At 44.1% G+C, this 14,388-nt stretch overlaps 1 protein-coding gene across 6 annotated transcripts in view; it reads right to left on the reverse strand.

The window, feature by feature from the left end:
* PAK1 (p21 (RAC1) activated kinase 1) overlaps nt 1-14,388 on the reverse strand; it is a 76,909-nt gene that overhangs the window by 36,050 nt on the left and 26,471 nt on the right. For 3 of the 6 annotated variants that reach the window (XM_032991112.2, XM_032991113.2, XM_032991111.2), the window contains exon 2: nt 14,009-14,088. The exons of the other annotated variants lie outside the window; for them this stretch is intronic. The gene's annotated coding sequence lies outside the window, so the exon portion shown is untranslated. The remainder of the gene's footprint in view (nt 1-14,008; nt 14,089-14,388) is intronic. 6 annotated transcript variants of the gene reach the window in all.

A 14,388-nucleotide genomic window follows, 5' to 3' on the forward strand; every position in this document is an offset into this window, starting at 1 on the left:
CCTGCCAAAGGGCCCTCCCCAGGAGTGGGCACCAGATTTGCTGCTGCAACACCCTGGTTTACCCGCAGAGGGGTTTGAATAAAGGTGCATTCAAAAATTCCACCACCAGCCAGACTGCCTGGAGCTGCAGGAATGGCAGAGAGGGCAGGGGAGACTGCCTCATTACTGGGTCCCTCTCCAACCGTCTTTGGTGTAGCAAGGTTTTGGTAGCGGGATGGATACAGGGATGGCTTCTGTGAGAAGCTGCCAGAAGCTTCTCCCATGTCTGACAGAGCCAACGCCAGCCAGCTCCAAGATGGACCCATCATTGGCCAAGGCTGAGCCCATCAGTGACAGTGGGAGCATCTCTGGGATAACAGATTAAAGGAAGGGGGAAAAAAACTTGTGGGAGAGCAATTGCAGCAGAAGAAAAGAGTGAAAATATGTGAGAGCAACCACTCTGCAGCCATCAAGGTCAGTGAAGAAGGAGGGGCAGGAGGTGCTCCAGGTGCCAGAGCAGAGGTTCCCCTGCAGCCCGTGGTGCAGCCCATGGTGAGGCAGGCTGTGCCCTGCAGCCCAGGGAGGTCTGTGGGGGAGCAGATTCCACCTGCAGCCCATGAGGGACCCCACACCAGAGCAGGCAGCTGTGCCCAAAGGAGGCTGGAACCCTGTGGGAAGCCCACGCTGGAGCAGGCTCCTGACAGGACCTGTGTACCCATGGAGAGAGGAGCCCAGGCTGGAGCAGGTTTGCTGGCAGGACCTGTGACCCTGTGAGGGACCCATGTTGGAGCAGCTGGTGAAGAGCTGCATCCTGTGGGAAGGACCCACCTTGGAGAAGTTAGTGGAGGACTGTCTCCTGTGGGAGGGACCCCACACTGGACCAGAGGAAGAGTGTGAGGAGTCCTCCTCCTCCTGAGGAAGAAGCAGCAGAGACAGGTGATGAACTGACCGCAACCACCATTCCCCATCTCCTTCCACCACTGGTGGGAAAGAGGTAGAGAAAATCGGGAGTAAAGTTAAACCCAGGAAGAAGTAAGGGGTGGGGGGAAGGTATTTCAAGATTGCTTTATTTCGCATGACCCTACTCTGATTTGATTGGCAATAAATTAAGTTACTTTTCCCAAGTTGAGTCTGTTTTGACCGTGATGATAATTGGTGAGTGACCTCTCCCTGTCCTTATCTCCACCCACAAGCCTTTCTTTATATTCTCTCTCCCCTGTACAGTTGAGGACGGGGAGTGACTGTGGCACCCAGCAGAGAGGTGAGCAGGTGAGAATCTGTGCTTGCTACCTGCTGTCAGAGGTACAGGACTAAGCAGGAGACAGAGTAAAGTTTACTGTACTGGGGAATGGATCCAACATCAGACTGAAGGGCAGTACAAGGAAGAGAACAGAGCAGCATGTGCCTCCAGGCTGCAGAAAAAGAAGTGAGAAGAGGAAGAAATAAGCACGCAAACCCCCCCAGATTATAGGCAGAGTCTGGCCTAGTGCTGGGGGAAACAAAAAACATGAGCAAAAAAAACCCTCAATCATGAAAACAAAAGAAAAACTTCTGGATATCAAGCATCCTCACTCTTAGTTCCACCACTGCAAAACCCCAGGGACATCTGCTCACAGTTTCTTCAATATAAGAGGGTTTTTCAAAATCCCTCGGTCAGAAAGGATAGCGCACAAGCAAATCACTGCTTTACCGCAGGGCTAGAAACACTGGCAGTACAAGCACTTCTTTATCTTACATTATTCCCTAAATGAGCAAGTAACTGCTGAGAAGTTACGTAGTTTAACAATGTTGTTTGTAACTATCTGGTAACTGCAATTTTCATGTGGGCAAAGCCTACAATATAACCTCTCCTTTCTTCCCCATTGCTCAAGCCCCTGACCTTTCTCCTCATCAAAGTCTTACATTTGGAGTTACAAGAGCTATTTAATCTGTTTGGAGATGGGGGTGAGAGAAATCAGCCAACCCACAAAATTGACAGACTGGTTCTATAGAAGTTATCCCCTTAAATAGCAGCACTATCCCAGAGGGTTCCCAAAAGCCTTTTCCCACTAGATATTTAAAGGGAAACCCCAAAACCTGCTTACATGAGTTCTCCCATTGTGATACTGAGAAGTAGTTTATCCCCAAACTCAACGTCGTTATACTTTAAACTTCTGTTGGCTTCAAAGCAAGTGGATGAAACCCTGTCCTGACAGAATTACACCCACCTCTCCAGGGCTTCACAGCAGAGCTGAGCCCCCAGAGCACGAAGCCATACGGAGTGGTTAGAAGCAGCCGTCTCCCTCACCGTAGCCTTGTTGACAGTGCAAATTCTCTTCTTCCTAAAATAATCTCCTGCCAATTCACATGTAAGCAGGTTTTAAACAACCCCCCTTGTGTAGGCCCTGCTCAAATTCAGAGCACCAGGCAATTGCTTCACCCACCAGCATAACACCAGCGCTAGGACACTGAAGTGAGTCACTCTGCTCGCCACGATCCATCATAACAGGAACGCAAAGCGTCACTGGACAGTTACTTCCTTCTCCACACTGGCACGACTCTGCCTTGAGAAATTCATCTTATGTTTCCACGGTATGATTAAGTGAACAGTGGAAGCAATGAAACAGCACATGAACTTTTCAACTGCAGCCAGATAAGGGAATACATTTTAGCTGCAGACACAATTATTCTGAAATACCACATATATATTAAAATACCAGCACTCAAACCAAAACCCACAGATACCACTAGGAAGGCTCAGTCATGATGTAGGACGATTGTTTCTGCAGCCATTTGGGAGTACTGAAAGTTCGAGTTGTTTCAGCACACTGTACTTATGAAAAGTTTTATTACATACTGCAATCTGTGACTGCCATAAACCAAGTTACAGTTGCCTTCAAACGCTTCCTGCCCCTCCCCATCAACTTTTCAAGCCCATAAGCTAAATTAGATTACCCTAGCCTCAACAGAGGCAAGCAGCAGACCTGACAAAATCTCCTTTCACACCTACAAAATGCTTCTGCAGACAGGAAGGAGTGACAGACAACCACGCACAAGGGGACGAGAGACTCAGGAAACCGCTTGGCAGCTCACGACAGAGCAAGGGGAGGTGCAGAACAGGAGATGGCACCCACAGGTGCCAACACCAGCGTCCAAGAGCTCAGAGTACACGGACATGCAAAGATCCACACAGCTCTGCTGATCTACGTTAAGTAGATATAGCTCAAAACCATGAAGTTTATGCCTGTAGTTTTCCTGTAATACAGGCACAGGCTCCTGAGCCGTTCATCTAGCAGAATGGGACCCCAACATATGTGGAGCCTTCTGGCACTACTGTGTGTAACACACACACGAGAAAATAAATTTAAAAAAAAAAAAAAAAAAAAAGAGAGAACAAAGATGCTCTATTTATGTCATTTTTCCTTCTGGTAATCCACATCATTTCAAACCTGATGCTCCACACTGAACTAAAAGTTTCTACCAAGCTGGTTGTGTTTTCTTTGCATTCCTTAGCAAGACAGGCAGATGACTGATTGCTACAACAGAAAGCAATTAAAAAGTCAGAGGAGCTGAAACCTATGCTACAGTAGATGCCATAAAGATAACTATGTCCAATGCATGCTAATTGCTGGAGTCAACATGAAAACTCATAAAAGAGCCATCTATAATTCATGCAGTCTGGCAAGACAGTAGCTGTAAGTTACTCACTACAACTTACAGATGAATAAACTATATTAAACAAGAGAAGGGGGAGGGAGATGCTCAGTAACTGTTTTTCCCTCTCTGCCTACTACCAGAAGGAAATCTCGCATTTTTCCAAGATGCTATTTGTCCTGTGTTGCCAGGGTGAGGAAAGGGTGTCTTGCCCACAAAAAAAGGCAGGAGTCTTGCCATTTGATGATCAGAACGAGTGTTTTACCTCCGCACCAGTATCCCTGCACCCTTCCACCCCATGCCTAGAAATTGCTTGTGCACACACACAGTTAAAATCTCCTTCCTTCTTTGCACTGCCCGGGTGGGAAGGAGCACTGGCTGTCCCCTGCTCTGTTCAAACACATTGCAAGCAGCAGATTCCCTCCCCGTGTGTCACACTTTCATCCAAATCCCAGCAGAAAATTAACACAGAGTTTACTAGCTGGGTTTCAATACAGAATGAAAAAACACTCGTTTTTTCCTTTATTACTTTACGTGGGACTAAGTCTCAAACACAGTCTCACATTGAAGGAAAGGCACCCCACACATGTTCTACCTGAAAAAAAAAGGCAAGAGGTGTCCTTTTCCTCCACCCCACAGCGGATGGGATCTGGGACACACACTGTCACAGAAAAGGGCAGCAGCAATGCACACACCCTGAGGGAAGACAGACTGATCATCACATTTAGAGGTGATTAAAAAAACCCAGAAACTATAGCATCTAGCTGTCTCCCCAGCCAGTTACTGCACATCTGAATGCTCTGCAAGTGTACCAGTTAAACAAAAAAAAAAGTCAAGGGCCATCAATACATCAGTCCAGACCCCACATTTACATGTGAATTAAAAAAACTCCAGCTTTTCTTGAAGTTCTAATAAATAATTACAAAACAGCAGTGTTTGCTCATCTATCATTAGAATTTACCTGTTAGACACCTGCAGGCGCTGCCAACACCTAGAGATGCAGATGAAATTGCTAAATTAAATGAAACAATAATCACTAAAAATAAGTACACATTTTAGAAGAGAAAGTATCCACTGGTACAGCCAGAGTGGGTGGGTGTGAGGAGGGGGAAGGGAGACACACTCTCATGGCAGATGGCCAACTACTGGTTGCAGTTTTGCTCCACTGCCAGAATTACTTCCATAGTGCCAGACATAAAGGATGACTGACCAGTTACAACCCAACAGGAATGCTGGAGGACTCCACGGCTTGGAATTTTAAAAGTCAAAAGGCTGGAGGGTCTTTTTAAAAAAAGACCTTTAATTCAACCCCCACTGCTTGGCCTAAAAGCAAGAACTGCCAGGTGAGATTCCCCAGCCTGTATTTTGCAGGAGGACGTGGGACCCCACCGCTGCAGGCACTATTTCTGGGCAGGAGAGCTGCAAAATCTCTTCCTGGGCAGATATATGTGCTAACCCATCGTACTGCACAGATATGCTTCTAAAGAAGAACAGACTAATTATAACTGCTTGATTCCTAGCAACAGAACAGTTCTCCTTTCACTCAAGTTAAAGAAGCTACTTTCTGTTTTGTTTTAAATAACCAAGGCCCAGCTTTTGCCAGCTTCCAGGGTATGGACCCACGCATGACTGCTGTGACAGTAACCCAGACACACAGAGGGTTTCGGTAGCACTGAGGCAGGTCAAGCCCTTTCCACCAGATTAGGCTTGAATCCAAAATTGCAGAGAGGCAATGCCAGCTTAAATTGCCATATTTCAACTTACCTTCAGTTGTCTCACGAATAACTAACAGTGTCAAACAACGACTATTCCACAATCAATGCCAGCTATGCACAAGTACCTGGAGTGCACCATGAACTGACCTCACTTATGCTCCAGTTGGGTAGCTCAAGCTTTGAGAGCTGCAGAGACCAGCTCCAGCTGTTCCCATCCCTCGATAGCAGCCTGCTCGTTTTGACTGAGCACTCACCCCATTCTAACAGCGCTTTTAAACAGCCCAAGAGAAATAAATTGCACCTATGTTAAAGAAAAAAAAAAAAAAAAAAAGAGAGGAAAAAAAAAAAAAAAAAAAGAAAATCCAAGCTGAGACAGAAGGAACCAAGAGTATCGTTTTTAAAAGCTCTCAGCCCACAAATCATCCTCCTTATTTCCTCATCTCCAGAAGTGCTGTCTCCCCTCCCCCAGCTACATGTCTGAACAAGCAAGTTTGCCGTTGCAGATGTCGGGACAGGCTCCCTTTTCCAGCACAGTACTGAGGAGCCTTGGCTCCGGTTCCACTTTTGCTCAGAGGAAGGCAGGGCTTCAACCACACAAGTCAAAGTAGCAACTAGAGTCGGAGCTTGCTAAGCAGGGTGGGAAAAATAAAGGCCTCATGTTAAAGCATACCCAAAGCCCATATAAGCAGGTTTCCTGGAGGAAATCTGTGTGCCAGAGGAAATGACTAGATGCAACATAAAGAAAATATATTAACACTCACAGTTAAAACACAACCCCGCTACTCTCCACTTAAGTTACTTGGCTCCAAGTCCAAACTGCACATTAACAGCAACTGAAAGCAGACAGATCATTAATCATTTTTCCATTCAAAAAGTTTCCAATCCAGAAGATGAACATAGAGCACAGGGCTCAGAATTAAGTCCCATTATCCCCTAATGTGGAATAATTCCTAGCACAACGTATTCACATTTTAAATATACATTGGTATCTGCAAAAACTGCACCTTGTTAAATGCAGGTTTGACATTTGCCATTTAGCAGTGGGCGTGGGGGTAGAAAACTAGAGCATTGTCAGGTCAAGTCAACAACATGCCACACACACGGAGGACACCATAACACAGCGGTTAGCAAAAAGCCACAGTATGTAAACAGCAGAAAGTCTGCATGAACCTGTAAAAGATGAGTTTTTCTGAGGAGAATAGACACCAAGACAGAGACCTGCAAAGAGGAAACCAATGTTAAGAGCGAAACTCATCCAACTCCTTTCTCACTGGGAAACTAAAGAGCAAGCAGACAACACAAGCATCGTTAGCAGATGAAGCCATCCAAGAGCCTCAACCAGACTGAGGGGGAAATGCCACAACAGTTCAGTGCTAATTGGAAATGCAAACATTTATCATCAGATTCGTGCTTGCTCCTGTGTATAGCTCCATTGTGTTCCTGGCAGCTAATGACAGTAGGAAGCCCTGTGCTCTGTGGTATTTATGTAACGACTGGCAAAGCTGTCACATTCCCTTAATTGCTAGCCAGGACTGTCATACTGGCAGTAGTTTTTGGTTAAGGGAAATCACAAAGATTGCTTCAGTTTCACATTGCTTTGCTAAAGTTTTGGTTCTTCTTCAAAGCTGGGGAAAGAGGAAGAATGAATAATTCTCCCAAAACAGAATGAGACCTGCATCAAACATGAGCTTTTTGTAGACAAACTGAACTTAGAGACAAGAAAAGCATAGTCAAATACTCAGAACTGAAAGAGCTAATTTATCATCAGTAAAGACAAACAATTTGAGAACTGCACATAAATTTGCTTCAAGTTTGCAGTGATTACTCCTTCAATTATGATACATGTAATGCTCTAAAAGCAGTTCATTTAAAAGGCAAAATGAAAAAGCCTAAGGTAGCTTAGGGTTTCCACCTAATTGAGCTTTCACAGTAGAGCCTTCTTTGTTGGTAGAGCATCAGCTCTGTGTTTACAATTATATGCCATCGAGCAAATCGCCCTATTGTACCTAGTTTATAATCCTGGTACATAGAGAAGTGTAGTGCATTCACTGTGGCAAGGTCTTGCGTTCTTGTATTTCTTTACTTGTACCAAATGGACTTCACAGCGTTCACTACTCCATTCAGAATCATCATCATTTAATTTAATGAGCAGTAGGGTTTTCTTTAAGAGGTACCATCAGACCTTTTATCACATCATTTCCTCGGATCCCAATCATACTTACTGTATGTCAGTAGAGAAAAGAAAGCTCTACAGGACCGGTACAAAAGAACTGCTGTTTCTGCAGCATATTACAACAGAACTCTGCATTAGCGCTCAGTTAAATAAAGCCCATGAGCCAAGTAAACTATTTTTATTCCATTGAACAAAAGGAAATATAAGAACATCTTTTATTACAGTAGCAGGCCCATTTTAAGGCACTATGTAATTAGGAGTAGGAGTTAATAACAGGACCAGAAATAGTAGGCAAGGTTTTCCTCAACATCTTTACGCAAGTCTTTCTGGGGCATATATCTTCTTACCCTGTGTTCTTGCTACAATTACCAAAGCAGCTTTAAGTAAGATGCATCGATAGTAGGACTGCTGCCTATTTAAACCTCATTCTCTTTCAAGCAGCAGCAACATCAGCTGCAGACACAAAACCCAATCCAGCAGAGACTGATCGAGCTCCTATACGCAGCCCTGTCAGCATCTGCAGCAAGTGATTTGCTTCTTTCAATCCAATTCCCAGTGGACAAGCATCTACATCATAAAATTAGCAACAATATGAACTGCAAATTCAGCAGAATTTGGATTTCACTGACGGATGGACTGCCAGCATGCATGTTTTATTCATCTCAAGACTGCTTTGTCAGGTTGGTTGCATCTCCCCTCTGTGCTTAAAATACTAAAAATCATTTTATGGTCACTACTGAGCAGTCCAGAAGCTCTATAGACAGTGTTGTATCTTTTCCAAGTGCCAGCCAAAACTCACCAGATTTCCAAAATGAAGACAACAACCCAGGACTGATGTTCTAGGAAGCTGTATGAGTCAAGGCATTTTGTTCAGTATAGCATTCCCTCCAATTGCTGGAATTCACCTTGACGAAGACCCACAGCTACCTTCCACTAAGGTCATCAGCATGTGAATTAGCCTCCCTGCGAGAGCACAGCATGCAGCAGATCAAGACTCAGAGTTTTCTGATCATCCTTCCTTAATTCTAATAATTAAGATTCAAGGACATTCACTACCAGCACATTCTGAGAGGTTCCTGCTACCTACCCATATCCCAAAGCATCATCAGTATTCAGGCACTCAAACCAATTCTCATTTCAGCATCCACCCCGGGTTACCTGCCCACACGGCCTCTCTCTCCTATTGTAAATCCAAGTCAAGAGAGCGTAAAATAAGGCATTTTAAATTCCATAGCTAGTACGCTACAATTTCACCTCTCGCCTTTACAGTAACAGCTCTTTTTGCTATAAAACTCAGTTGCAAAGAGGGCAGTCAGTTTTGGAAACAGCTATTTCACAGCTCACGAGAAATCTCAGCATTGGTCCCTGAGCATTCCCAGAAGGAATGCATGCGGCTGCACTTCCCAAACCAATTTTGCCCCATCCACTTTACGGCAGCTGCACTCTGCCTCACGCAAGCGCTGCCTCCCTTTTTACTGAAGCTCACATTTGTACACACCACTGCGGCACAACCCGCACTAACTCCTCCATTCCTGGTCTTGTACTCCTCGCAGAGGGATGCTGTGAAGTGAAATACGCTGGCTGTGGGAAAGGAGATCCCGAAAATCAATCCAGAGCAGAGCAAGACTCAGGGGCTTAAGTAAACCCTCCCCTTTGCAAGTATGAAGGTGCTCTTTCCATTTCCACTCTCTCTTTCCAGTCGTTTCCTTTGAGATGAGTTTTCCTGGTCATCCTTATACTGCTGGTATTTGCAGGTGCTGATTCACAGCCTCCCAATACACACACATTTGATTGCTTTTATTTTTAAGAAAAGTCACTTCAGGCTGGAAATAACTGTTGTTCTTCTGTGAACACCTTTCAATGTATATTTAGTTTTATCTGAGGAGCTTAAATATTCTGCTTCAACTAAAGCCTCAAAATTTCATTAGTCTCTGTTGTGCTATTAAAATATTATAAAAGAGTCATCCAAATTTGTGGACTGCCATTGTGCTAGGTCCCTTTCAGCTTTAAAAATATAAGTTGGATTTGAGCCCAATATATGGGCTTTAAACTTCTAATACACTTTGAATTTATATCCCCATAGGTGAAACTTCCCTGAGGGTTTCAATCCTTAATAAAATTACCAATCTGCAAAAACCTAGCGCTTTCGTTCTGACAAAGCTGAACTGAGATACCTCAAATAGAGGTGGTAAAATCCCAAACCACAACTTTTTGAAATGGCCTCTCAAAACGCAGCCCTAAGGAAACCAGCCCACAAGTCTGTTACTTTAATATCTTGTTATCAGCAGACAGCTTCTATCTTAGATCCAAGATGGTGTACGGTCTCCAGCCCCTGCTCCACTGGCTCCTAACCTTCTCTCCCCCACAGAGCATCTGTATTCTGGATATTTCCTCGGAGATTCATTAACTGCTCCTTCCTCAAAGGCTGAGATTATTGGCATTTTTCTCAGACTATATTTCTAAGTGTTTGAAAGACCTGTCATGACAGAGAAATAAATAAATACAAAAAAATATCAATTCATCATTTCCTCTGACAAGACACTGCAGGTAAAGGAAAGACCTAAGTTTTGGCTAAGGTCTTTAAAGATCATTTTCTATTTTGCATGCCTAGATATAATTACAAATCGTTTCACACACTCTATTAACATCAGTGCCCTCGGAGGGAGAGGGTGAAATAGAATATTGGTATCTCTAATTTAGGAGGCAGTTAGACCAATAACAACAAACCAGCGCTGAATGTATGCTCAAAATAATCTAGTTAAAATTCTATTTTAATTTAAAAATCAGTCAAATAATCATATTATCCTGAAGATTGCTTTAGGCATGGTTCCAATCCAGCACATCTTTTCTAAATCTTTTAGTTCTGTACCCAGAAAGTGATTGAAAAAACTCTGTAAACTACGAGAATGGTCTGTACAATACAAGTTCCCCTCCCAGTTAGAGAGCCCAGGAAGATAGAGAAATAAATGTTCCAAAGCCAGTCAGTCATTTGCTAAGCAAGCCACTTAAGAAATAAAAACAATAAACTAAAAGTAGCATATAACTCAGGCCAACAAACACAATTTTCCTGTTCTTCACCCCACTACCTGCAAACATCCCCTCAAAGAGTGCCTCTTATTTCCTCAAAGTTCCACCCTTTTGCCTCCTTTCTCAAAAAGTAGTATGTGCCTCTTCTACAGCTGCACAGTTTACATGTTTGTATTAAAAAAAAAAAAAAAAAAAAAAGAGAGAAAATAAATATTTCAAAAATCACCTTTCATTTCTGGATTTGCTCTCACATGCTCTGTGGGGCCCTGCTGCATAACAAGCATTTTATCCATAGGCGACAGCAGCTGCACAAGCCAGCACAGCTGCCAGAACCAGTTACCTGCAGGTATCCCTGAACTGGGGTCCAAGGGAAGATGGCAGGAGCAGGGCTGAGGTGGAGTATGTAGTACAGTAGAGAGTGTGCATAAAAACACATGTATACATTCACATACACATGTGTGTATGTACACATGTGTATGTGTGCATATAACTTGCACCACCCAAGTAATTCACTTTTGTTTACTCCCAGACAGTGAGTATGCATCATATGACCATTTATAAAACATAATTACCCTCAAGTGATATAAAGTATTAAAAAAAAAAAAAAGGGCTGTAAAGTTATAAAGTGCAATAGACTGCTCTGAATTCATATAATTTGGTATTATGCACTGCCTAGTTACTTCCCTAGGTATGCATACACCGGATTTTGTTTCTACCAACTGGAATCCATATTCATTTAAAAAATAAATAAACCAACTCCCCAGAGGCATATAAACAAGGTTGTTGCCCAAATCCATGTTGACCTCATGCATACGGGTTAATCAGTCACTACCACTCACTATATTGTAATACACTTAGGAATTAAACAAGAAGAGAAAATGAAGACACACTTCTTGAGCCCACTTCCTTTTCTAAAACACTTGTGGGAGGGAAGGATGGGCAGCTCAGAAAAGGTTAACCTCACAATTTGCCTTCAGGCTTGTGCTGAAGAAAGAAGAGATTCAAGGTCTTCCAATTACAGAAATAGAAATCCTCCTCTGCAGAAGTCTTATTCTATCAGGTCAACCCACAGAAGACAGTGGTGGGTCCCCAGCCATCTCCTTCACCACTACTTACCCTGCTGAGCCCTCAAGTCTCCCACACTCAAGCTCCACATGTCTCTGGCTTACTGGGAGCTGGAGAAGATGCCAACAGACAAAACTAGTAAAGTTCCTGAACCACTTGGACTATCTTCACGTTATTTATCTGTAGCATTTGAATGTAGAAGTCCAAGGAAGCAGTGGGTTGAATCACGTTTTGTTCGTCCTGGTTTTTAGTAGTAAGACTAAACTTCAGCCATGAAGCCCTCTTCCACTGCCCGCATTCCTCAAAAAAACATTGGGAAATGAGGTAAGATGGTTTCAGTGTGTCGGTAGTGCACGTGATTATGAAGAAGTGGGAGGATTTTCCTTATCACAGGCTTTCCACAGCCTTAAACTTTGAGAAGGTCTTCCTGAAGAGTCAAAACCTTACTTCCTGCTGCTAGGACAGGGGGTAGACCCAGAGCAGTCTCTATAAATATGCAGAAGTGGTAGGTGTTTCTTTTCCCCTCCCTACCCCAGAAGAACAACACTTAGAACAACTTTTAGACCTTTACACTCAGGAAGAAAATCATTACAAAGCAGCAAGGCCTTAGTTTAACCTGGTAAATTTTTACAGTACACAATCAGAAAGCCAGAGCAACTTGGCTTCGCCCGCAGGCAGGATTAAGCACGGCCGTCCCACACCAAACTGTGCCAGTCCTGTAGGATCAGGATCACGGCTGTGCTGCAGCGTGGTGGTCACTAGGGCCAAACCCCATCTCACCTACACACACAAACCGAGCACAGAATGTCGTGGCATGAGGCCACAAGACCATATGGCAAGAGCACCTCTGAAGACTCACGCAGCCAGGCGAGTATGAAGCTCATGAAGAGGTAATATTTGGTTAGAACCTCTTCTATACCATTAGTGCTTGCACTAATTACGATAGCCAACAGCAACAGTCGCTCTGATGGCAGGGCTGAACAAAAGTGACACAGCTGTCAATCGCATTCAAAGAACCAAATCCTTACGAGTTCATCATTTTGGGGCCAGAACACAATCCATTCAGCAAGACACACGGGTTTGCAGCTTTTCCAGGGCAGAACGCTTCAGAGAGAATAAGTACAGCTGACGCAGACATTAAAAAACTAAGTGCGTTTGCCTGTTTCTCAGGGGGATTTAAACAGCAGGTGAGTGGGGCTGGTCTGTGGGACATGACCCTTTTTTATTTCAGCTATTTAGATGCAAATTGTTCCCCCCTCCCTCCTCCTCTCAACACCATCTGTTAGCCCAGAGGTTTAGACTGTGCCTAGGGTGTAGGTTTTGGGGGAGGGGTATAGAGATAAAGCATTGAGAAAATTTCAGTTGATGCCCCAATTTCCTCTGGGGCACAGTTCAGGGGAGGAAAGAAAAAAAAAAAAAATTCACTTTGCAATACTTTTAAATTACAATAGGATTTTTCTCTCATTTTACTGCACTTTTCTTACCAACTCCATGGATTTCCCACCCTAGAAAGTGTTCCTTGCCCATCTTTTGGCCAACAAGCAACAGTATATAGTGACACTTATAGCAGGTCGCTATGGTGTTAGCATAGGGCATGAGCTGGTATTGCAGGAACTGTCAGATTCAAGGAATTAAAGTCTTAAATAATAATGAAGTCCTGAACTACAAGGCACAGTATTTAATGTTTTTTTAGTGCTAGGGAAGCTACCACATCTCTGTTTGATTTTATCCAGTGAACAGCAATGTACTTTCAAGAACTGTTGAGAGATTTGATTCATTAAACGCTTTGCCCAACGCTCTGGATTCTTCATAAAGGAAAGATTATGGGTGACAGCATGGAGTACACTTTCAGGAAGCTTAAAGATGATACGGTAACGGGAGGGCTGACTGACAGACCAGATGGATGGTGGGCTGCCACTCAGAGGGATATGGACAGGCTGGAGAAATGGGCCAACACCAACCTCATGAAGTTCAAACAAAGGAAAATGCAAAGCCCTACCACTCAGGAGGTAGGCACTCCAGGTACCAGCACATACTGGGAGCCAACTGGCAGAAAAGCAGCTGTGCAGAGAAGACCTGGGAGTCCCGGTGGACATCAAGTTGACCACGAGCCTTCAAAGCACCTTTTGCAGCAAAGGTCAACAGCATCTGGGCTGGGTTAGGAATGACACTGCTGGCAGGTGACGGGAGGTGATCCCTCCCCTCTGCTCAAGGCTGGTGAGACACATCCAGAGTGCTGGATCCAGAGCTTGCCTCCCCAGTACAAGAGAGTACTACACTGGAGAGAGTCTAGCAAAGGCCCACAAAGATGATTAAGGGACTGGAGCACCTAACATGAGGAGAGGCTGAGCGAGCTGAGACTGTTCAGCCTGCAGAAAAAAAAGCTCAGGGGAATCTTATCACTGTGCATAAATACCTGATGGAGGTGGTAAGGAAGATGGAATCAGGCTCCTCTTGGTGGTATCCAGCAACAGGACAAGAGGCAATGGGCACAAACTGAAATACAGCAAATTCCATTTCAATGTAAGGAGAGGGGAAGGGGGAGGGGGGGGGGGAAACAAACACAAAACAAAACATACAAAAAAACCCACATTTTTTTTTCTGCAGGGGAACCAAACCACAGAACAGGTTGCCCAGAAATATCAGGGAGTTTCTATCCTTGGGGGTGCTCAAAACCCCACTGGACATGGCCCTGAGCAAACTGTCCCAGCTGCCACCACTTTAAGTGGGGGGCTGGACTAGACTATCCACAGAGCTTCCTACCAACCTCACCAATTCTGTAATTTCAAGCTACAA

Source organism: Tyto alba, unplaced genomic scaffold, assembly GCF_018691265.1.
Source record: "Tyto alba isolate M040663 unplaced genomic scaffold, T.alba_DEE_v4.0 Super-Scaffold_2, whole genome shotgun sequence".
NCBI classification, from domain to species: domain Eukaryota; kingdom Metazoa; phylum Chordata; class Aves; order Strigiformes; family Tytonidae; genus Tyto; species Tyto alba.